This window comes from Schistocerca nitens, chromosome 12, assembly GCF_023898315.1.
Source record: "Schistocerca nitens isolate TAMUIC-IGC-003100 chromosome 12, iqSchNite1.1, whole genome shotgun sequence".
Taxonomy (NCBI): domain Eukaryota; kingdom Metazoa; phylum Arthropoda; class Insecta; order Orthoptera; family Acrididae; genus Schistocerca; species Schistocerca nitens.
Window position 1 is genome coordinate 102,341,641 of NC_064625.1, and position 24,142 is coordinate 102,365,782.

At 44.8% G+C, this 24,142-nt stretch overlaps 1 protein-coding gene, 1 non-coding gene and 1 pseudogene across 2 annotated transcripts in view; all 3 read left to right on the forward strand.

Annotated features, from left to right (window-relative positions):
- Positions 1–24,142, forward strand: part of LOC126215284 (acetylcholine receptor subunit alpha-like) — a 703,987-nt gene that overhangs the window by 247,260 nt on the left and 432,585 nt on the right. The window lies entirely within an intron of this gene.
- On the forward strand, positions 14,451–14,525 carry Trnat-ugu (transfer RNA threonine (anticodon UGU)). The gene has a single exon. It is a non-coding gene; the product is annotated as a tRNA-Thr (tRNA).
- LOC126215518 (5S ribosomal RNA) lies at positions 16,696–16,813 on the forward strand (annotated as a pseudogene).

The window sequence follows — 24,142 nt, forward strand, 5'->3', positions numbered from 1 at the left end:
CTGCCGGAGTGAAATATTTCAGCAGCTTTACCCAGCGCTGTGTGCCGTGCTTTGTACAGCCTCGAGGCAGGCCCGGATCCGGTTTTGTGGCTCCCTGCGGTTCTGCTGGAGCGAGAACGCCACGCGAGACTCGGTACCACATGTTCGCCTGTTATCGAGAGTGCGCTGGAATGGCGTATCGAGCTCATTTTGGAACTTGTGTGAGAAATTGTTGGTAAGGAGGAAGCAAGATCATATTAGCGATAGTGAGTTATCGACAGACGTTCCCCAGGGAAATATGTCGATTTCCTCGCTGTTCGTGTTGTACAAGGTGTACATAAATTATTTTTACAACTTAACACATTAATACGTTCAAAATTGTACTAGATATTAAGAAATGGTTTTGAACATCTGGTGAAGTAACTCATAAAGTTTATTTTCCTCAATCATACACGTCAATGTGTGCATCCTTATTAGCGTGGATAATGGATAGTCTAAATTCTATTTCTCTTCATGAACGATTATAGATCTCCAGCGTAGGGTGACCAACTCTCCCGTATTTCCCAGGATCTCCCGTATTTAGAGAAATTTTTTCATTATCTCCAGGCTCCCGTATTTTCTGGCTCATTGGCCATATATCTCCCGTCTTTAACTTTTCTTATCACGTACCGGTATGTAAAAATATTTTAGACAGAGAAACGAAGATAGGTTTTTTGGTAGTGGTACTTATAAATTATTAGCCTCTCTTCTTGATTTAAATTTAAAATCTAGTAGTGAGAACAACTTCATTGACTTCTATGATTGTTTATATTCTTACTTAGGTAGTAAATTTGATAATAATTTAAAGAGTTTAATCCCACTATGTCTAAAAAGGGAATTGACATTCGGTGACATGCATGAAGTTGTAGAATATCTTAGCTGGATTGTATTAATGAATATCACTTACATGAGGAGTTTTGTAGTTCTACTGATCCAATCAAATGTGCTGTCTCTTTAGATGGCAATGTTAGCCAGAAATGGATACAGGTTTTTACAGATTTGAAATCAAATTTTGAAAACTTGGGTAAGCTGGTTTGTTTTGTTATGAGTATAGCAGGAAGTAATACTCACACTGAGATAGTATTTTCTCGTATGAATAATAAGTGGACTGATGTAAGGAACACAAGTAGCACAAACATAATCAAATCTCAACTACAAGTTGCCATGAATTTTCCTTATTCGTGTAGTGAATTCTTTGAATTTGCTAAAAATGATGTAAAACTACTGAGGCAATATATGTTGCAAAATATGTATAAGTAATTGTGATGTGTAAATAAATAGTCTACTTTTACAAATACTGCTTTGATTTTTGGCGTAATTTTGCCTTGCTATTAATCTCCCTTATTTGTTGTCAAGGATATAAGAATCTCCCTTATTTTCATTTAGAAAAGTTGGTCACCCTACTCCATGGTGACGTGTTCAGATGCACCGAAAATGCGTGCCTTGACTCCTGTAGTGTCTAACCGTAGTTCGGTACAGCACAACCTTTACAAAACCCCACAGGAAGGTTTCTAGTGATGTAAGGTCAGGGGATCGTAGCGGCCATCGAATTGGACCATCTCGGTCAACCCACCTATCCAGTAACTTTTCATCTAGAAATTGACGCATATTTAGGTACCAGTGATTTGTGTTCGTTTATTAGTTTCTTTCTCTGAGTTACTGATTTTCCGCTGTGATAGTTCTATTCTGTTGTTAATTTGTAGTATAGACTGTTGGTAATTTTAAGGATTTTCCAGTTCAGTTTCTATGTCGGTTGGGTGGTGATTCTGTGCTGTTAGTTGATCAGCAAATGTTGAGTGTGAGCTATTGCTTTCCAATGCTCTAAGATGTTCTGCATAACTGATTTTAAAATTCCTGCATGTTTGACTCATATATACACATTGACAGCAGTTGCAAGTTAGCTGATATATTCCAGACTAGCTGTATTTGCCAGCGTTGGTGGTGTTTCATCCAAGTCTATTCTGTATTGTGTTGTTGGTTCTGTATGTTGAGCATATTTTCTCTTTAGTATATCGCCCTGTGTGACTTCGTTGTTGTGAGTGATTGTATGCCATTTGTTGCTTAATGTCTGCTAATTTGTTGTGTGTGTGTGTGTCTGTTCTTCATGATTACGTGTTGCCTGTTTTTGTACTTTGTTTTTATTTATCTACAGTCTTTGTATCATACCCATTTTCTTGTGTAAATTGTTTTATTGTCTTCAGATCTTCTGTATGATGTTTGTTCATGGGTCTTTTGTTCAGTTTGTGCAATAAATACCTGAATCTCGCTTCTTTATAATTTATGGGATTACTGGGTTAGTTATGAATAAAGGTGCTGGTGTTTGTAGGGACGAAACAGAATTTCGTGTGGTGATTAAACATTACCTTATGACAGGCAAAAGAACTCAGGAGACTAAAGAGAAACTTGATAAACATTACAGTGACTCTGCATTAGAACAGTTTATAAGTGGTTTCAAAATTTTCGGTCTGGCCATATGGAGACAAGTGATGTTGAACATTCTGGACGCCCAGTGGAGATTACGACTCCAGAAATCATTGATAAAATCCATGATATGGTGATGGATGAATGAAGAGATTGCTAGTGCTGTGGGCATTTCGATTTCGAATGAACAGGTACATAATATTTTGCATAAACAATTGGAGGAGGAGGAGATTACTGTTTAACGTCCCGTCGACAACGAGGTCATTAGAGACGGAGCACAAGCTCCGATTTCGGAAGGATGGGGAAGGAAATCGGCCGTGCCCTTTCTAAGGAACCATCCCGGCATTTGCCTGAAGCGATTTAGGGAAATCACGGAAAACCTAAATCAGGATGGCCGGACGCGGGATTGAACCGTCGTCCTCCCGAACGCGAGTCCAGTGTGCTAACCACTGCGCCACCTCGCTCGGTTAAACAATTGGACATGAGAAAGCTATCCGCAAGATGGGTTCCGCGATTGCTCACGCCTGACCAAAAACGGAATCGTGTGAAGTGTTGCAAGGATGGTTTGCAGCTCTTCAGGAAGAATCCGCAGGACTAAGCATCGTTTCGTCACTGTGGATGAAACATGGATACATTACTATACTCCTGAGACCAAACAACAATCTAAACAATGGGTTACCAAGGGAGAATCTGCTCCAAAAAAGGCGAAGACCATTCCTTCGGCAGGAAAGGTTATGGCGACTGTCTTTTGGTATTCGAAAGGGATAATCCTCATCGACCCTCTGGAAAAGGGTAAAAATATTACAGGTGAATATTATTCATCGTTATTGGACCGTTTGAAAATCGAGCTGCAAGAAAAGCGCCGGCGATTGGATTGGAAAGTAGTTATTTTCCATCACGATAATGCAGCAGACACACATCAGCAGTTGGTGTCGCAAAATTAGTGGAAATAGGATTCCAACTCGTTTCACATCCCCCATCTTCTCCAGACTTGGCTCCCTCGGACTACTGTTTGTTCCCCAATTTGAAGAAATGGCTGGCGGGATAAAGATTTTATTCAAACGATGAGGTGATTGCAGAAACTAATAGCTATTTTGCAGACTTGGACAATTCCTATTATTCGGAAGGGATCAACAAATGAGAATAGCGCTGGACGAAGTGTATAAGTCTAAAAGGAGACAAAAAATAGAAAAGGTTTACCACAAACACATAAGTAGTTTTTATTTTTGCACGGACCTTTCAAACGCCCGTCGTACATCTGCCTGTGTTTCAATGGTGAACTGTATTTATGGGTGGATGATGTTTATGTCCTTATGAAGTTCTTTTATAAGCGATTGCGCTTCATCTATTAGGCAGATTATATCGCCTACATATCTGTACCAATATCTTGTTTTGTATTGCTTTTGTTTTACTACTTTGTCAAACATTTGATTTTTTTCAATGCTGCTGAGTGATGAAAGTGTCAGGACATAAAAATTATGAATGGCAGCACAACAGGTCTGACACCAGATACACGTACAAATTTGCAGTCACGAGCCGTGGTATGGAAACGGCAGTGCTCTTATTGTCATACGAAATCACAATCTAGATCATAACTCCAGATGCCGGCCGAAGTGGCCGCGCGGTTCTGGCGCTGCAGTCTGGAGCCGCGAGACCGCTACGGTCGCAGGTTCGAATCCTGCCTCGGGCATGGATGTGTGTGATGTCCTTAGGTTAGTTAGGTTTAACTAGTTCTAAGTTCTAGGGGACTAATGACCTCAGCAGTTGAGTCCCATAGTGCTCAGAGCCATAACTCCAGATGTAGATCCGTTATGTCGGCACGCGGATAGGTTGGTTGGAGGGCCTCAACTGTTCTCCACCTAACCGACACATGGCCACCACTGGCACCGAGGCGGATCTAGTTTTCATCAGAAAACACAATCAGCTGTCGCTTGACACCACTGATGTGGCAGATAGCGATGGTTTCGGGTCTACATCTACATCCTTACTCTCCAATTCACACTTAAGTGACTAACAGAAGCTTCATCGAACCATTTTCATACTACTTCTCTACCATTCCACTCTCGAATGGCGCGTGGGAAAAAGCAACACCTAAACCTTTCCGTTCGAGCTCTGATTTCTCTTATTTTATTATGATGATCATTTCTCCCTACGTAGGTGGGTGTCAACAAAATATTTTCGCATTCAGAAGTTGGTGATCGAAATTTGAGTAATAGCTCTTGCCGCAAAGAAAACCGCCTTTGTTTCAGTGACTGCCACCCCAAATCGCGTACCATATCAGTGACACTCTCACCCCTACTGCGCGATAACACGAAACGGGCTGCCCTTCTTTGCACTTTTTCGATGTCCTCCGTCAATCCTACCTGCTAAGGAGCCCACACCGCGCGGCAATATTTCAGCAGAGGACGAGCAAGTGTAGTCTAGGCTGTCTCTTTAGTGGGTTCGTCGCATCTTCTGAGTGTTCTGCCAACAAAGCGCAGTCTTTGCTTCGCTTTCCCCACAATATTATCTATGTGGTCTTTCCAATTTAAGTGGCTCGTAATTGTAATTCCTAGGTATTTAGTCGAACTGACTAGATTTGTGCGATTTATCGTATACCCAAAATTTATCAGATTTCTTTTAGTATCCATGTGGATGACCTCGCACTTTTCTTTGATTAGCGCCAATTGCCACTTTTCGCTCAACACAGCAATTCTCCCTAGATCATTTTGTAACTGGAATTGAAAAATGGTTCAAATGGCTCTGAGCAATATGGGACTTAACTGCTGAGGTCATCAGTCCCCTAGAACTTAGAACTACTTAAACCTAACTAACATAAGGGCATCACACACATCCATGCCCGAGGCAGGATTCGAATCTGCGACCGTAGCGGTCGCGCGGTTCCAGACTGCAGCGCCTAGAACCGCTCGGCCACCCCGGCAGGCAACTGGAATTGATCGTCTGATGATTTTACTAGACGGTAAATTACAGTGTCATCTGCAAACAATCAAAGGGAGCTGCTCAGATTTTCACCTAGATGATTTATGTAAATCAGGAACAGTAGAGGGCCTATGACACTACCTTGCGGAACGTCAGATATCACTTCTGTTCTACTCAATGATTTACCGTCTATCAGTGCGAACTGTGACCTACCTGAGACGAAATCACGAATCCAGTCACACAACAGAGACGATTCTCCATATGCACGCATTTTGATTAATAGTCGGTTGTGAGGAACGGTATCAAAAGCCTTCTGGAAATCTAGGAGAATGGAATCGATCTAAGAGCCCTTGTCGATAGCACTCATTACTTCATGGGAATAGAGCTAGCTGTGTTGCACATGAACGATATTTTCTGAATCCGTGTTGGTTATGTATCAATAAGTCATTTTCTTCAAGGTGATTCATAGTCTTTGAGTACATCATATTCTCCAAAATCCTACTGCAAATTGAGGTCAGTGATATGGGTCTGTAATTCAATGGGTTACTAATATTTCCTTTCTTCAATATTGGTGTGACTTGTGCTACTTCCCAGCCTTTAGGAACAGACCTTTCGTCAAGCGAGCGGTTGTATATGATTGCTAAGAAAGGCGCTATTGTGTCTGCACACTCTGAAAGGAACCTGATTGGTATAACATCTGGATCGGAAGACTTGTCTTTCTTAAGTGATTTGAGTTGTTTCGCAACACCTAAGAGCCGGCCGAAGTGGCCGTGCGGTTAAAGGCGCTGCAGTCTAGAACCGCAAGACCGCTACGGTCGCAGGTTCGAATCCTGCCTCGGGCATGGATGTTTGTGATGTCCTTAGGTTAGTTAGGTTTGACTAGTTCTAAGTTCTAGGGGACTGATGACCTCAGCAGTTGAGTCCCATAGTGCTCAGAGCCATTTGAACCAACACCTATCTACTTTTATGTCACTCATGGTAACAGCTGATCTGGTTTCGGATTCAAGAATATTTACTTCGGCTTCTTTTGTGAAGGAATTACGGAAAACTGTATTTGGTAACACGGCTTTAGTGGCACCATCATCGGTAACATTTCCATCGCTATCGCGCAGTGACGGTACTGACTGTCAGTGGAAAAGACAATCTACATCTACATCAACATCCATACTCCGCAAGCCACCTGACGATGTGTGGTGGAGGGTCTTAGAGTACCTCTATCGGTTCTCCGTTCTATTCCATTCCCGTATTGTTCGTGGAAAGGAAGAACGTCGGTATGTCTCTGTGTGGGCTCTAATCTCTCTGATTTTATCCTCATGGTCTCTGCGCGGGATATACATAGGAGGGAGCAATATACTGCTTGACTCCCCGGTGAAAGTATGTTCCCTAAACTTCAACAAAAGCCCATACCGAGCTACTGAGCGTCTCTCTTGCAGAGTCTTCCACTGGAGTTTATCTATCATCTCCGTAAGGCTTTCGCGATTACTAAATGATCCTGTAACGAAGCGCGCTGCTCTCCGTTGGATCTTCTCTATCTCTTCTATGAACCCTATCTGGTACGGATCCCACACTGCTGAGCAGTATTCAATAAGTGGGCGAACAAGCGTACTGTAACCTACTCCCTTTGTTTTCGGGTTGCATTTGCTTAGGATTCTTCCAATGAATCTGTCTGGCATCTCCTTTACCGACGATCAACTTTATATGATCATTCCATTTTAAATCACTCCTAATGCGTACTCCCAGATAATTTATATAATTAACTGCTTCCAGTTGCTGAGCTGCTATATTGTAGGAAAATGATAAAGGATCTTCCTTTCTATGTATTCGCAGCACATCACACTTGTCTACATTGAGATTAAATTGCCATTCCCTGCACCATGCGTCAATTCGCTGCAGATCCTCCTGCATTTCTGTACAATTTTCCATTGTTACAACCTCTCAATATACCACAGCATCATCCACAAAACGCCTTAGTGAACTTCCGATGTCATCCACAAGGTCATTTATGTATATTGTGAATAGCAACGGTCCTACGACACTCCCCTGCGGCACACCTAAAATAACTCTTACTTCGGAAGACTTCTCTCCATTGAGAATGACATGCTGCGTTCTGTTATCTAGGAACTCTTCAGTCCAATCACACAATTGGTCTGATAGTCCATATGCTCTTACTTTGTTCATTAAACGACTGTGGGAAACACGGCATCTACCTGTGAACCCGTGTCTGTGGCCCTCTGAGTCTCGTGGACGAATAGCGCGAGCTGGGTTTCACACGATCGTCTTTTTCGAAACCCATGCTGGTTCCTACAGTGTAGATTTCTAGTCTCCAGAAAAGTCATTATACGTGTTCTCAAATTCTACAACTGATCGACGTTAGAGATATAGGTCTATAGTTCTGCACATCTGTTTGATGTCCCTTCTTGAAAACGGGGATGACCTGCGCCCTTTTCCAATCCTTTGGAACGCTACGCTCGTCTAGAGACCTAAGGTACACCGCTGCAAGAAGGGGGGCAAGTTCCTTCGCGTACTCTGTGTAAAATCGAACTGGTATCCCATCAGGTCCAGCGGCCTTTCCTCTTTCGTGCGATTTTAATTATTAATTAAATCTTTGAGTTGTGTAACCTTTATTGATCTCCTAAACACTTCATTTGTTTTCTTTATGCCCTCATGTAATGCTTTTGCAACTTTTCCATTCCAAAGAATATACATTTTTTTACGCACTGTGATGTAATACGACAGTCGAACCTCCATCAGGAAAAACTGGTACGGTACTTCTGTAAAAATAAAATTTGAAAAAAGTTGAAGTTGTTGTATTAGAAAAACGCAAAACGTGTAATTTATGAAACTGAATACAAGTTAATAACGAAAATCAATTATGTACGATTTAAGGAAAATAGTTTATGGAAACACAAAATTATGAATGGGCTTAAATGATACAGGAATAATTTTCACCGAGAAAAGCAATCCAATATGAGCTCTCTTCGTAACAGAAATTCCCATGTTTTCTTCTTGTACTCTGGAATGAACGAAATTTCGTGATATTTACGATACGTGTCATCGTCAAAACAGTGTCTGTTCCTTCAGACATGAATGGATGAATATCTGAAGGACACTGTAATGTAAGATATAGACATTGTATAATCACAGACATTACAGTAATCAATTATATTAAAAATTACGTTCAACTTACCTTATATGTGAAAAGTTTCACAGCTCAGTGTGTGGCGCACTTCTTGAACGAGTTGTGAACACCTGCCAATAGCAAGGCTGAAATGATTCTGTTCTTACCGTAACGCATCATGAAGTAGCCGACAACAAAACTGATACAACTGTCCTGAAGTGGAGAAACGTTGAGGCACTTAACACAAAAATTTTTCATAGACAAAAACTCCAAAATTGTCGTTTTTTGTCTTGTCACTCTTCTTGTCGGGTTGTGATGTGTAACAGATTTTCACATCTGATCTCAGTGCTGAGCGGAAGGCTGTGTAAACGTTGACATTAGCTGGGGACTGTGGAACGTCAGGTCGGCAGCCACTGAGTAGCTGTGAGGTGTCCCATGGTGAGGGGGAAGGACAAGAGGTGACTGTAACAGCGTGTGCCACGCCACACCCGCTACACTACACTACACTACACTACACTGTGCTGTTAGGAGCGCAGCGGTCCCCAAAGCACGCCATTGTCAGGCCTATGGCGGCCCACACCTCGGCCCCCGGGCGCCATTAAAACCCGAGCAGCTGCCGTTTAGCTGCTGAATTATTGGCGACCCTGCCAGGACGGTTATTAGCGCAGAGGCGCCCCACGGCGGCTCTACACGGCGGCGCTCAGAGCTGTCCCCGTAAATGTCGTCCCCTCTCCACTCCGATGTAAAGAACTGACTCAGTTACTGGAACTAAAGTCCACATGTTAGGCAAAACACTTTCTTCATACACATCCAAACACGTTTCAGCGCCTTTGTGCCATTGTCAGTGGCTTTTCTCTATTCAAATGCATAGAATATCAATATGCTTTAAATGATAATTAGGCATTGTTGTTGTCATTACCTTAATATTACGTTAAAGGGTTATGTAGTAAATTGTACAACCAAATGCCATAAGACAGTACTTAACACATTAAAGGAACTGTTGAGGAAAGACAACACAAATTGATTAACTCACATACACACATAAAAAGAGACAGAGACAGAGACAGAGACAGAGAGAGAGAGAGAGAGAGAGAGAGAGAGAGAGAGAGAAGGGTAAACAAAATTCAAATTAGGTACCAAACCTATTGGAGAACAAGTGAACGGCAACTGAAAATGGACACACAACAGCAGCATTTACAATGTGTTTTAGCAAAGTTAAAAAGTGTTATTTACAAACGACATGCTGCAAAATATGTGTAGTGTTTGTGTAAGGTTCTCAACAACTCATGGCAAAGCAGATGAAAAAGGATTTGCAAAAACTGAATGTAAGTAACGCTAATACAGTGGGGAAATATTTTTGCTCAACGACACCATATTTAGACACAAGTGCTGTATTAACTTGCCCAATAGTTCGCATTAAAGTCATTCACTTGCAGATGACAAGCCAACAGAACCCAATAACATAATCCTGTAATCTAAAATGAAGGTTGTGGTGACACTATATATACAGGGCTATTACAAATGATTGAAGCGGTTTCATAAATTCACTGTAGCTCCATTCATTGACATATGGTCACGACACACTACAGATACGTAGAAAAACTCATAAAGTTTTGTCCGGCTGAAGCCGCACTTTAGGTTTCTGCCGACAGAGCGCTCGAGAGCGCAGTGAGACAAAATGGCGACAGGAGCCGAGAAAGCGTATGTCGTGCTTGAAATGCACTCACATCAGTCAGTCATAACAGTGCAACGACACTTCAGGACGAAGTTCAATAAAGATCCACCAACTGCTAACTCCATTCGGCGATGGTATGCGCAGTTTAAAGTTTCTGGATGCCTCTGTAAGGGGAAATCAACTGCAGTGAGCGAAGAAACGGTTGAACGCGTGCGGGCAAGTTTCACGCGGAAGTCGACGAATAAAGCAAGCAGGGAGCTAAACGTACCACAGCCGACGGTTTGGAAAATCTTACGGAAAAGGCTAAAGCAGAAGCCTTACCGTTTACAATTGCTACAAGTCCTGACACCCGACGACAAAGTCAAACGCTTTGAATTTTCGGCGCGGTTGCAACAGCTCATGGAAGAGGATGCGTTCAGTGCAAAACTTGTTTTCAGTGATGAAGCAACATTTTTTCTTAATGGTGAAGTGAACAGACACAATGTGCGAATCTGAGCGGTAGAGAATCCTCACGCATTCGTGCAGCAAATTCGCAATTCACCAAAAGTTAACGTGTTTTTTTGCAATCTTACGGTTTAAAGTTTACGGCCCCTTTTTCTTCTGCGAAAAAAAACGTTACAGGACACGTGTATCTGGACATGCTGGAAAATTGGCTCATGCCACAACTGGAGACCGACAGCGCCGACTTCATCTTTCAACAGGATGGTGCTCCACCGCACTTCCATCATGATGTTCGGCATTTCTTAAACAGGAGATTGGAAAACCGATGGATCGGTCGTGATGGAGATCATGATCAGCAATTCATGTCATGGCCTCCACGCCCTCCCGACTTAACCCCACGCGATTTCTTTCTGTGGGGTTATGTGAAAGGTTCAGTGTTTAAACCTCCTCTACCAAGAAACGTGCCAGAACTGCGAGCTCGTATCAACGATGTTTTCGAACTCATTGATGGGGAAATGCTGCGCCGAGTGTGGGAGGAACTTGATTATCGGCTTGATGTCTGCCGAATCACTAAAGAGGCACCATTGTCATACTACTAATCTACCATTCCACTCTCGAATGGCGCGTGGGAGAAGGGAACACCTAAATCTTTCCGTTCGAGCTCTAATGATAATCATTTCTCCCTACGTAGGTGGGTGTCAACAGAATATTCACGCATTCGGAAGAGAGAGTTGGTGATTGAAATTTCGTAAATACAGTAGATCTCGCCGCAAAGAAGACCCCCTTTGTTTCAGTACTGCCACCCCAACTCGCGTATCATATCAGTGACACTCTCACCCCTATTGTGCGATAACACGAAACGAGCTGCCCTTCTTTGCACTTTTTCGGTGTCCTCCGTCAATCCTACCTGGTAAGGACCCCATACCGCGCAGCAATATTCCAGCAGAGGACGGACAAGTGTAATGTAGGCTGTCTCGTTAGTGGGTTTGTCCCATCTTCTACGTGTTCTGCCAACAAAGCGCAGTCTTTGTTTCGCCTTCCCCACAATATTATCTATGTGGTCTTTCCAATTTAAGTTGCTCGTAATTGTAATTCCCAGATTATTAGTCGAATTGACAGCCCTTAGATTTGTGCGTTTTACCGTACACCAAAAATTTATCGGATTTCTTTTAGTAGCCGTGTGGATGACCTCGCACTTTTCTTTGTTTAGTACTAATTGCCACATTTCGGACCGTACAGAAATTCTCTCTAGATCATTTTGTAATTGGAATTCATCGTCTGATGATTTTATTAGACGGTATATTACAGCGTCATCTGCAAACACCTAGATCATTTATATAAATCAGGATCAGAAGAGGGCCTATGACACTACCTTCCGGAACGCCAGATATCACTTCTGTTCTACTCGATGATTTACCGTCTATCACTACGAACTGTGACCTCTCTGAGAGGAAATCACGAATCCAGTCACACAACTGAGACGATACTCCATATGCACGCTTGTGAGGAACGGTATCAAAAGCCTTCTGGAAATCTAGGAATATGGAATCGATCTGAGATCCCTTGTCGACAGCAGTCATTGCTTCATGGGAATAAAGAGCTAGCTGTGCTGCACAAGAACGGTTTTTTCTGAATCCCTGTTGCTTATGTATCAATAAGTCAATTTCTTCAAGGTGATTCATAACGTTCGAATACAGTATATTCTCCAAAATCCTACTGCAAATTGAGGTCAGTGTTATGGGTAGCACAACAGCATATACAACTGCAGCATATCAAGGTATTGACGACAACAAACCACTTGAAAAATCCACATTTTACATTTTTGAATAAAGGAAACCGACTGACGATCGCACAAAGGTGCTGAAACATATTTGGGTCTACGTGAAGAACACGGTATTTAGCTTAACAGTTGACATTATACCCAGTAATTTTATCTACAGAAACTGAAAATACAGGAACAGCATAACCAAAAGATGAATTAAACTGACTCATTTTTGACACCAGTGTACCAGGTTGACGATGTTTAGAAGCTATCAATTATACTCTTGACTGTGAGATTAAAATGTTCCAATATGACGGACTTGCAGCAATTATGGGGAAAGTAAAACTTACAGTAAATCTCAGTCTGGTGAAGTACGTTCCGAATAAGCGGATTGAGGATATCGATGACGCGTCGTGGTTTAAAAAAGAGAATGATCTCGCTTGAACAAAAGCGCAGAAATGTCGACAGGCCAAAGTTAGTAGAAACTCGTACGTTTATATAAAATATCGTTGCGCGGAGTATAAAATAATTTCCTCCGTTATATCTTGCCAAGGACCTGAAAAAATTCCTGTCCTGTAAAATCGCTAAGCCGGTCCAAGGCTTCTCTCCAGTTACTCGTCTTGCGTGGCAATAGAAGACAGCAAAAGGAGATGCAGTGGGTGTGTTGGATCTTCCATCGAGCTACAGATGCCCTTGGAGACGTCCTCCACAGACGGGGACGAAACGTTGGGAATTGACAGAGAATTCGTCAACCGACCACGGCATAACAGCCCGGATAATTATAATGGACAATCGAAACTCAATAAAGAAAAAAAATGTAATAGTTATCAAAATTTAAAAGTCTGATACATGTATTTTACCTAATGTGTTTTTATCAGATTATGGTTGTTACGTAAATGAATAATACATCTAAGCCCACAGTAGCATGTAGGCAAACGTATTTCTGGTAGCTACAGAACTTCAGTAGGTTTTGTACAGTGATGTCAGTTGCAAAATGACTGTGTGGACGATGTGGCCTATTTTACACCATGTTTTAGTTCTATGTGACGATGCGTTGCTGAGTGTATTTATATGTTTCGACGATGCCACTATGGCTTTATCACATTAGGACATGGCGTAGAACAGGTATGCTTTAACTTATTTTATCTGTACATCTCCCAGGTTGTGTGAGAGTATATCGTCTTGTGGAATGCTGTATTGTCTTGAAAGATAGACTGCCTACTAGCTGTATATTTTTTTATATTTTAGACCTGAAGATGGTCATTGCTGACTGAAACCGGTCATCATCAAAGGAATTTATGTCATCAAAGGCTGGAATAAAAAAACAAAAACAAAAAAGAACGTTAAACAGTACCTGGATCACTGTTTATATTCGCGATAGTGTCGCAGCTGGTACAAGAGATTATCACCACCTGCTTAACTGTTGATCCTCGTTTGGAACCCAATAAAACACAGATTCTGCGTAGCGTGGATTCGACAAGTCCTCTGTTAAGTTTGCGGGGGGTTTCTGGCAACAGAGTTCTACGCATGGGTCAAGCGATTCACGTAAACTGCGGAGCGGTAGTTCGTGGACGCAAAGCTGGCGCCCGATAGGGTCCCACATGCCTCCCACCTGGTTCAGATCAGATCAGATCAGTCCGTGGCTAACGTTTCAACGTGAGTTCAGCATGATTCTGTTGGCAGCACTACAACATGATTGTGACCTATTGGACGCGGACAATTATCTTTCTGGCACTTGTCCTCCCCAATCAGGGAACATGCACATGGTCCACGATCATATTCGCCCAGTCCACAACTGTCATGGTGCCTTCGATTAGTATTGGTCATCCACGGTAACTGTTCTTTCGGGAACAGATACTACCGTCATATATATAGTTACAAAATATGGGTTCCCGGCCTTTGACCTTCTTGTGCGAACGCACACGCTATGCCCGAACTCGTACGGGACTCGGTAGATTAATCTGCCACGAGTAATGAGTATGATGGGCAAACATCTATTAGGCGCACTACGAATGTAGTGTTGTGGACATGTTGGGAATGTGGATCTCACGGGGAGCGTGCAAGGGATAAGTCCCTGCAGACGCACTATCCTCTGTGCCCGCGGTGGCTCAGATGGATAGAGCGTCTGCCATGTAAGCAGGAGATCCCGGGTTCGAGTCCCGGTCGGGGCACACATTTTCAACATGTCCCCAATGAAGTGTATCAACGCTTGCTTGCAGCTAGGGTGTCTATTTAATTATCATTTCATTTCTAGCAAAGCTGCATGGTCATCCACGGTAACTGTTCTTTCGGGAACAGATACTACCGTCATATATATATATATATATATATATATATATATATATATATATATATATATATATATATATCAAGTTCCTTTGGAGCTCAGATGAATGCCCCCGCAGCTTAATACTGTCCCAGCAACAGAGCACGGTACAAGTTTTGAGCAGCCAGGTGAAGACCATCGACATGGAGTAGCAAGAAAAATGACTCATCCGACCAGGCGACACGTTCCCACTGACCCACATTCCCGTCTTGATGGTCTTGTGCCCACTGCAATCCCAACTATAGTCGGCTAAATATGGGAACACGTGGGTCGGCTGCCGGGGAGCCCTGTGTTCGGTAGTGAGCGCTGGACAGTGCGTACCACAACACTTGTATGTGCACCAGCACCGCACTCGGCCGTCAGATATGCCAGAGATCGCCGACCTGCATCTTCTGTGATAAGGTGTGGACGTCCAACAGGTTGTCACCCACTCGTGGTCTCACCGTTCTTCAACCACTTTCCATAGTACTCTAACAAGGGAACCTCCCCATCGCACCCCCCTCAGATTTAGTTATAAGTTGGCACAATGGATAGGCCTTGAAAAACTGAACACTGATCAATCGAGAAAACAGGAAGAAGTTTTGTGGAACTATGAAAAAAAATAAGCAAAATATACAAACTGAGTAGTCCATGTGCAAGATAGGCAACATCAAGGCTACTATGAGCGTAGGAGCGCCGTGGTCCCGTGGTTAGCGTGATCGGCTGTGGAACGAGAGGTCCTTGGTTCAAGTCTTCCCTCCAGTGAAAAGTTTATTTTCTTTATTTTGGCAAAGTTATGATCCGTCCGTTCGTTCATTGACGTCTCTGTTCACTGTAATAAGTTTAGTGTCTTTGTTTTGCGACCGCACCGCAAAACCGTGCGATTAGTAGACGAAAGGACGTGCCTCTCCAATGGCAACCGAAAACATTTGATCGCAAGGTCATAGGTCAACCGATTCCTCCACAGGAAAACACGTCTGACATATTCTCTATGACACTGGTGACGGCATGTGCGTCACATTACAGGAATATGTTGTCGACCCACCTAACTTGCACACTTGGCGGATGGGTAAAAAGATTCGTCTACCTTGCCCGATTTAGGTTTTCTTGTGGATGTGATAATCACTCCCAAAAAAGTGATGAAAACATAAGAGTTTGTCACATAAACTGCAACAAATGAATGCAACAGTTTCACAGTCGCACGATTTTCCCTGTGCTCTGTCAAAACATTTGTTTATAACGTTTTCAAATTTTTCCGTGTGTAGACCGTCAAATCCTGCATATGTCCAAGCAATTCTGAACATGTCCTCGAATTTTGGAGAGCTAAGCTGATTATGTGTAAGTACCTGAACATTGATAATTGTCAGAAAATAAAAAATTAAACTTTTCACTCGAGGGAAGACTTGAACCAAGGACCTTTCGTTCCGCAGCTGCTCACGCTAACCACGAGACCACGGCTCTCCTGAGTTCAGAGCAGCCTTGATGTTGCCTATCTTGCGCACGGACTATTCATTTTGTATATTTTGCTTATTTTTTTCATAGTTCCACAAAACTTCTTCCTGTTTTCTCGATTGATCAGTGTTCAGTTTTTCAAGGCCTATCCACTGTGCCAACTTATAACTAAATCTGAGGGGGGTGCGATGGGGTGGTTCCCTTGTAAGAGCCGACCAGCTTTGCCGTTTCCGAAATGCTCGTCCGCAGTTTGCCCTTTGTCAAAGTCTTTCATGTGAGTGGATTTCCCCATTTGCGACCTGTATCATCGCTAGAATGAATCCCATTCGTTCCTGCCCCTGTTATGTACCATCCTTACCGCGTCACGTCCCCGATACGTCACCAGCCACCATTTAATCTAGCTGTGAGCAGTGGTCATAATGTTCTCGCTTGTCGATATACATCGTTCACGTACAATAGAAGCCGTGATTCAACAAAACCAAGGATGTGTGATTGGATATAACGCAGCACCATGAACGCATCATTTTCCAGATGACATTAATACTGTGTGGTTATATTTAAAGTGCAGCTACTCACAAAGGTGGGGCAACGGCTTTGCCGCAGTGGGTACACCGGTTCCCGTCAGATCACTGAAGTTAAGCACTGTCGGGCGTGGCTGGTACTTGGATGGGTGACCGTCCGGGCCACCATGTTCTGTTGCCATTTTTCGGGGTGCACTCAGCCTCGTGATGACAATTTGGGAGCTACTCGACCGAATAGTAGCAGCTCCGGTCAAAGAAAACCTCATACAGATTCCTAATCCCACACAGATACTCCTGAAAAGCTTATGAAGTTTTAACAGCTGTGACAATACTTGTTAAATTTGAAACGAAAACCGTAGTGAGCATGCAGTAAATGATGGGAAGGAGTGTAGGGAGTAGATGTTCTTAAGAAAAAAGTCAGATAATAGTCGATATCTCTGCTGTGCAATACAGTTGGTAGCGACTTGCATGAACTGCTCATGTGTCAGATATCTATTGCATGATCCATCCGTATTTCGTTTTGAATTTCCCAACTATTAAGATAGCAATGAAAAATTCACAAGCACAAGTTTTCAGGACTGTCTTTTTTCCTTATCAGTTTGCAAGGGGCTAGGAAAATTTTTTTTATACCTCATAGTTCCTTTGAAAAAAGTGTTTATTAAAAAGTTTTACATTTAAATACACTCCTGGAAATTGAAATAAGAACACCGTGAATTCATTGTCCCAGGAAGGGGAAACTTTATTGACACATTCCTGGGGTCAGATACATCACATGATCACACTGACAGAACCACAGGCACATAGACACAGGCAACAGAGCATGCACAATGTCGGCACTAGTACAGTGTATATCCACCTTTCGCAGCAATGCAGGCTGCTATTCTCCCATGGAGACGATCGTAGAGATGCTGGATGTAGTCCTGTGGAACGGCTTGCCATGCCATTTCCACCTGGCGCCTCAGTTGGACCAGCGTTCGTGCTGGACGTGCAGACCGCGTGAGACGACGCTTCATCCAGTCCCAAACATGCTCAATGGGGGACAGATCCGGAGATCTTGCTGGCCAGGGTAGTTGACGTACACCTTCTAGAGCACGTTGGGTGGCACGGGATACATGCGGACGTGCATTGTCCTGTTGGAACAGCAAGTTCCCTTGCCGGTCTAGGAATGGTAGAACGATGGGTTCGATGACGGTTTGGATGTACCGTGCACTATTCAGTGTCCCCTCGACGATCCCCAGTGGGGTACGGCCAGTGTAGGAGATCGCTCCCCACACCATGATGCCGGGTGTTGGCCCTGTGTGCCTCGGTCGTATGCAGTCCTGATTGTGGCGCTCACCTGCACGGCGCCAAACACGCATACGACCATCATTGGCACCAAGGCAGAAGCGACTGTCATCGCTGAAGACGACACGTCTCCATTCGTCCCTCCATTCACGCCTGTCGCGACACCACTGGAGGCGGGCTGCACGATGTTGGGGCGTGAGCGGAAGACGGCCTAACGGTGTGCGGGACCGTAGCCCAGCTTCATGGAGACGGTTGCGAATGGTCCTCGCCGATACCCCAGGAGCAACAGTGTCCCTAATTTGCTGGGAAGTGGCGGTGCGGTCCCCTACGGCACTGCGTAGGATCCTACGGTCTTGGCGTGCATCCGTGCGTCGCTGCGGTCCGGTCCCAGGTCGACGGGCACGTGCACCTTCCGCCGACCACTGGCGACAACATCGATGTACTGTGGAGACCTGACGCCCCACGTGTTGAGCAATTCGGCGGTACGTCCACCCGCTCAAAGTCCGTCAACTGCAAATACGGTTGACGTCCACGCTGTCGCGGCATGCTACCAGTGTTAAAGACTGCGATGGAGCTCCGTATGCCACGGCAAACTGGCTGACACTGACGGCGGCGGTGCACAAATGCTGCGCAGCTAGCGCCATTCGACGGCCAACACCGCGGTTCCTGGTGTGTCCGCTGTGCCGTGCGTGTGATCATTGCTTGTACAGCCCTCTCGCAGTGTCCGGAGCAAGTATGGTGGGTCTGACACACCGGTGTCAATGTGTTCTCTTTTCCATTTCCAGGGGTGTAATTTCTTTTCACACGATGTTTCTTTTGGTAAGTGTCAAATCAAAGTACTTTTATCTTTACATGCGTTGCCACGGTGCTAATAAATGAACACAGTTTGCAGTGGAAGCATGTTGCACAGTTGCTGGAAGACGTTCCACCAGCCATGCGTCAGAACACGCGCTTCATACACTACGGGGCACCATCACACCGTGCTGCGCAAGCAAGACCAAGTTTAGTCTGTGCTTCCCAAATAAAAGGATAGGTCGTGGGACAGCAAAAACCTGGCCTGATCGATCTACTGAGCTCAACTCATTGATTTTTACTTTCGGTGACATTTAAGACATTGTGTATTCAAGACCTGTTGCGAAAGTCAGCGTGTTCAGCAAGGAATCCACCAGATACAGTAGACATTCGTAATGTGAGAGCAATTAAGAGCAGCCATGATGCGGCACTTAGCAGTTTGTGGTAGACATAATGGTAAACATTTTGAGCCATTCATTCACTCATTACGAGACAGAAAGAAACAAACCTATGGAACCAACCTGTAAATTCGAAAGCAAAAAGTCAGTAACGAAGCAAACACACCACTGGCCATTAAAATTGCTACACCACGAGGATGACGTGCTACAGACGCGAAATTTAACCGACAGGAAAAAGATGCTGTGATGTGCAAATGATTAGCTTTACAGAGTATTCGCACAAGGTTCTACAACGTGCTGACATGAGGAAAGTGTCCAACCGATATCTCATACACAAACAGCAGTTGACCGGCGTTGTCTGGTGAAACGTTGTTGTGATGCCTCGAGTAAGGAGGAGAAATGCGTACCATCATGTTTCCGACTTTGATAAAGGTCGGATTGTAGCCTATCGCGATTGCGGTTTATCGTATCGCGACATTGCTGCTCGCGTTGGTCGAGATCCAATGTCTGCTAGCAGAATATGTAATCGGTGGGTTCAGGAGGGCAATACGGAACGCCGTGCTGGATCCCAACGGCCTCGTATCACTAGCAGTCGAGATGACAGGCATCTTATCCGCAAGGCTGTAACGGATCGTGCAGCCACGTCTCGATCCCTGAGTGAACAGATGGGGACGTTTGCAAGACAACAACCATCTGCACAAACAGTTCGACGACGTTTGCAGCAGCATGGACTATCAGCTCGGAGCGCCTGCTATGGTGTACTCGACGACGAACCTGGGTGTACGAATGGCAAAATGTCATTTTTTCGGATGAATCCAGGTTCTGTTTACAGCATCATGATGGTCGCATCCGTGTTTGGCGAAATCGCGGTGAACGCACGTTGGAAGCGTGTATTCGTCATCACCATACTGGCGTATCACCCGGCGTGATGGTATGGGATGCCATTGGTTACACGTCTCGGTCACCTCTTGTTCCCATTGACAGCACTTTGAACAGTGGACGTTACATTTCAGATGTGTTACGACCCGTGGCTCATTCAGCAGGATAATGCACGACCGCATGTTGCAGGTCCTGTACGGGCCTTTCTGGATACAGAAAATGTTCGACTGCTGCCCTGGCCATCACATTCTCCGTTTCTCTCACCAACTGAAAACGTCTGGTCAATGGTGGCCGACAACTGGCTCCTCACAATACGCCAGTCACTACTCCTGATAAACTGTGGTATCATGTTGAAGCTGCGTGGGCAGCTGTACCTGTACACGGCATCCAAGCTGTGTTGGACTCAATGTCCAGGCGTATCTTGGCCGTTATTACGGCCAGAGTTGGTTGTTCTGGGTACTGATTTATCAGGATCTATCCATCCAAACTGCGTGAAAATGTAATCACATGTCAGTTCTAGTATACTGTATTTGTCCAATGAATACCCGTTTATCCTTGGCATTTCCTCTTGGTGTAGCAATTTTAATGGCCAGTGGTGTATGTAACAACGAAAAAGTGTCTGTAAGTAGGAAAATAAATAAAAAATTGACCATATGTATATGTGAACTTCTTTTCTTCTTTTAAGTCATCTATCCACTCACCAGAGACCTGCCATACGTTAGTTAACACACCGTATTTTGTTAAAAGTTATGGTCGAGAACATTCCTGTGCGTTGCACCCAAAGTACACTCCTGGAAATGGAAAAAAGAACACATTGACACCGGTGTGTCAGACCCACCATACTTGCTCCGGACACTGCGAGAGGGCTGTACAAGCAATGATCACACGCACGGCACAGCGGACACACCAGGAACCGCGGTGTTGGCCGTCGAATGGCGCTAGCTGCGCAGCATTTGTGCACCGCCGCCGTCAGTGTCAGCCAGTTTGCCGTGGCATACGGAGCTCCATCGCAGTCTTTAACACTGGTAGCATGCCGCGACAGCGTGGACGTGAACCGTATGTGCATTTGACGGACTTTGAGCGAGGGCGTATAGTGGGCATGCGGGAGGCCGGGTGGACGTACCGCCGAATTGCTCAACACGTGGGGCGTCAGGTCTCCACAGTACATCGATGTTGTCGCCAGTGGTCGGCGGAAGGTGCACGTGCCCGTCGACCTGGGACCGGACCGCAGCGACGCACGGATGCACGCCAAGACCGTAGGATCCTACGCAGTGCCGTAGGGGACCGCACCGCCACTTCCCAGCAAATTAGGGACACTGTTGCTCCTGGGGTATCGGCGAGGACCATTCGCAACCGTCTCCATGAAGCTGGGCTACGGTCCCGCACACCGTTAGGCCGTCTTCCGCTCACGCCCCAACATCGTGCAGCCCGCCTCCAGTGGTGTCGCGACAGGCGTGAATGGAGGGACGAATGGAGACGTGTCGTCTTCAGCGATGACAGTCGCTTCTGCCTTGGTGCCAATGATGGTCGTATGCGTGTTTGGCGCCGTGCAGGTGAGCGCCACAATCAGGGCTGCATACGACCGAGGCACACAGGGCCAACACCCGGCATCATGGTGTGGGGAGCGATCTCCTACACTGGCCGTACACCACTGGTGATCGTCGAGGGGACACTGAATAGTGCACGGTACATCCAAACCGTCATCGAACCCATCGTTCTACCATTCCTAGACCGGCAAGAGAACTTGCTGTTCCAACAGGACAATGCACGTCCGCATGTATCCCGTGCCACCCAACGTGCTCTAGAAGGTGTAAGTCAACTACCCTGGCCAGCAAGATCTCCGGATCTGTCCCCCATTGAGCATGTTTGGGACTGGATGAAGCGTCGTCTCACGCGGTCTGCACGTCCAGCACGAACGCTGGTCCAACTGAGGCGCCAGGTGGAAATGGCATGGCAAGCCGTTCCACAGGACTACATCCAGCATCTCTACGATCGTCTCCATGGGAGAATAGCAGCCTGCATTGCTGCGAAAGGTGGATATACACTGTACTAGTGCCGACATTGTGCATGCTCTGTTGCCTGTGTCTATGTGCCTGTGGTTCTGTCAGTGTGATCATGTGATCATGTGATGTATCTGACCCCAGGAGTGTGTCAATAAAGTTTCCCATTCCTGGGACAATGAATTCACGGTGTTCTTATTTCAATTTCCAGGAGTGTACATTTTACATCTGAAGATTTCTCTCCGCGTCCTATGCACGGCAGTAGGACTGATACTCGACCTGAGACGAGATGAAGGCGGTTATTTAATAGCTGTGGCGTCGCTGGGTGTTCACTCAAGGAGATGTGCGCCCCGGGGCGGTATCGGCAGACACGTGATCCCGGCCTCAGAGAAGCGCGCCGCCTGAAAGCTTCGCCCAGCCGTAAGGCGATGCCGTGAAAGTCTGTGTGGGCATGGCCGGGTTCCTTGACGCTCAGGCAAGAGCATTGCTTCCATCTCCGCCCCCGCCGCGTGAATCCCGGGAAACTGAATACGTGCTGTTCGCTTTTAAAATGATCGGACAACAGCTGCTGTGTATCTATATCTGCGACCATACCTTTCACATAACTGTAAAGTGCACGGCAGAGGATACTTAGGATATTAACACATCTTAGAATTTCCTCCCTTCGAAACGCATGTATCACATAATTTCTTGAAAGATCATCGATGCAAAGTCGGTCGCGACGCCTACCAACAAACTCTTTTATCCTAACCTTACATTTATATCGAGTGAATTAAATTGTCTCTTACACACAACTATCCAGTTCCTTACTACATCTACATCTACACTCCCCAAGCCACCTGACGGTGTTTGGCGGAGGGTACCTTGAGTACCTCTGTCGGTTCTCCCTTCTATCCCAGTCTCGTGTCCTTCGTGGAAAGAAAGATTGTCGGTATGCATCCGTGTGGGCTCTAATATCTCTGATTTTATCCTCATAGTCTCTTCGCGAGATATACGGGGGAGGGAGCAATATACTGCTTGACTCCTCGGTGAAGGTGTCTTCTCGAGACTTCAACAAAGGCCCGTACCCAGCTGCTGAGCGTCTCTCTTGCAGAGTCTTCCACTGGAGTTTATCTATCATCTCCGTAACGCTTTCGCGATTACTAAATGATCCTGTAACGCAGCGTGCTGCTCTCCGTTGGATCTTCTTTATCTCTTCTATCAACCCTTATCTGGTACAGATCCCACACTGCTGAGCAGTATTCAAGCAGTGGGCGAACAAGCATACTGTAACCTACTTCCTTTGTTTTCGGATTGCATTTCCTTAGGATTCTTCAAATGAATCTCAGTCTGGCATCTGCTTTACCGACGATCAACTTTATATGATCATTCCATTTTAAATCACTCTTAATGCGTACTCCCAGATAATTTATGGAATTAACTGCTTCCATTTGCTGACCTGCTATATTGTAGCTAAATGATAAAGCATCTTTCATTCTATGTATTCGCAGCACATTATACTTGCATACATTGAGATTCAGTTGTCATTCCCTGCACCATGCGTCAATTCGTTGCAGATCCTGCATTTCAGTACAATTTTCCATTGTTACCACCTCTCGATATACTATAGCATCATCCACAAATATGTATATATATATATATATATATATATATATATATGTGAATAGCAACGGTCCTACGGCACTCCCCTGCGGCACGCCTGAAATCACTCTTACTTCGGAAGACTTCTCCCCATTGAGAAGATTAAGTAGGTGCCATAGAATGACTCTGAAACTGTAACTTAAGATTCCTGTAAGAGATCCATACTTCCAAAATTGAAACCGGTTTAATTCATCTCCTATATTTTGCTACCATGAAGTGAACAGCTACATTATGTGATCAGAAGTATCCAGAGACCTCGCTGAAAATAACTTACAAGTTCGTGGCGCCCTCCATCGGTAATGATGGAATTCAGTATGGTGTTGCACAACCATTTGTCTTGACAACTTCCACTCTCGCAGGCCTACGTTTAATCTTGTGCTGCACTGAGGACAGGTATCGATGTCGGTCGGTAAAGCCTGGCAGGCAGTCGGCATTCCAAAACATCCCAAAGGTGTACTGTAGGATTTAAAGTAAGGAATCTGTGTAGGCCAGTCCATTACAACGATGTTGTTGTCG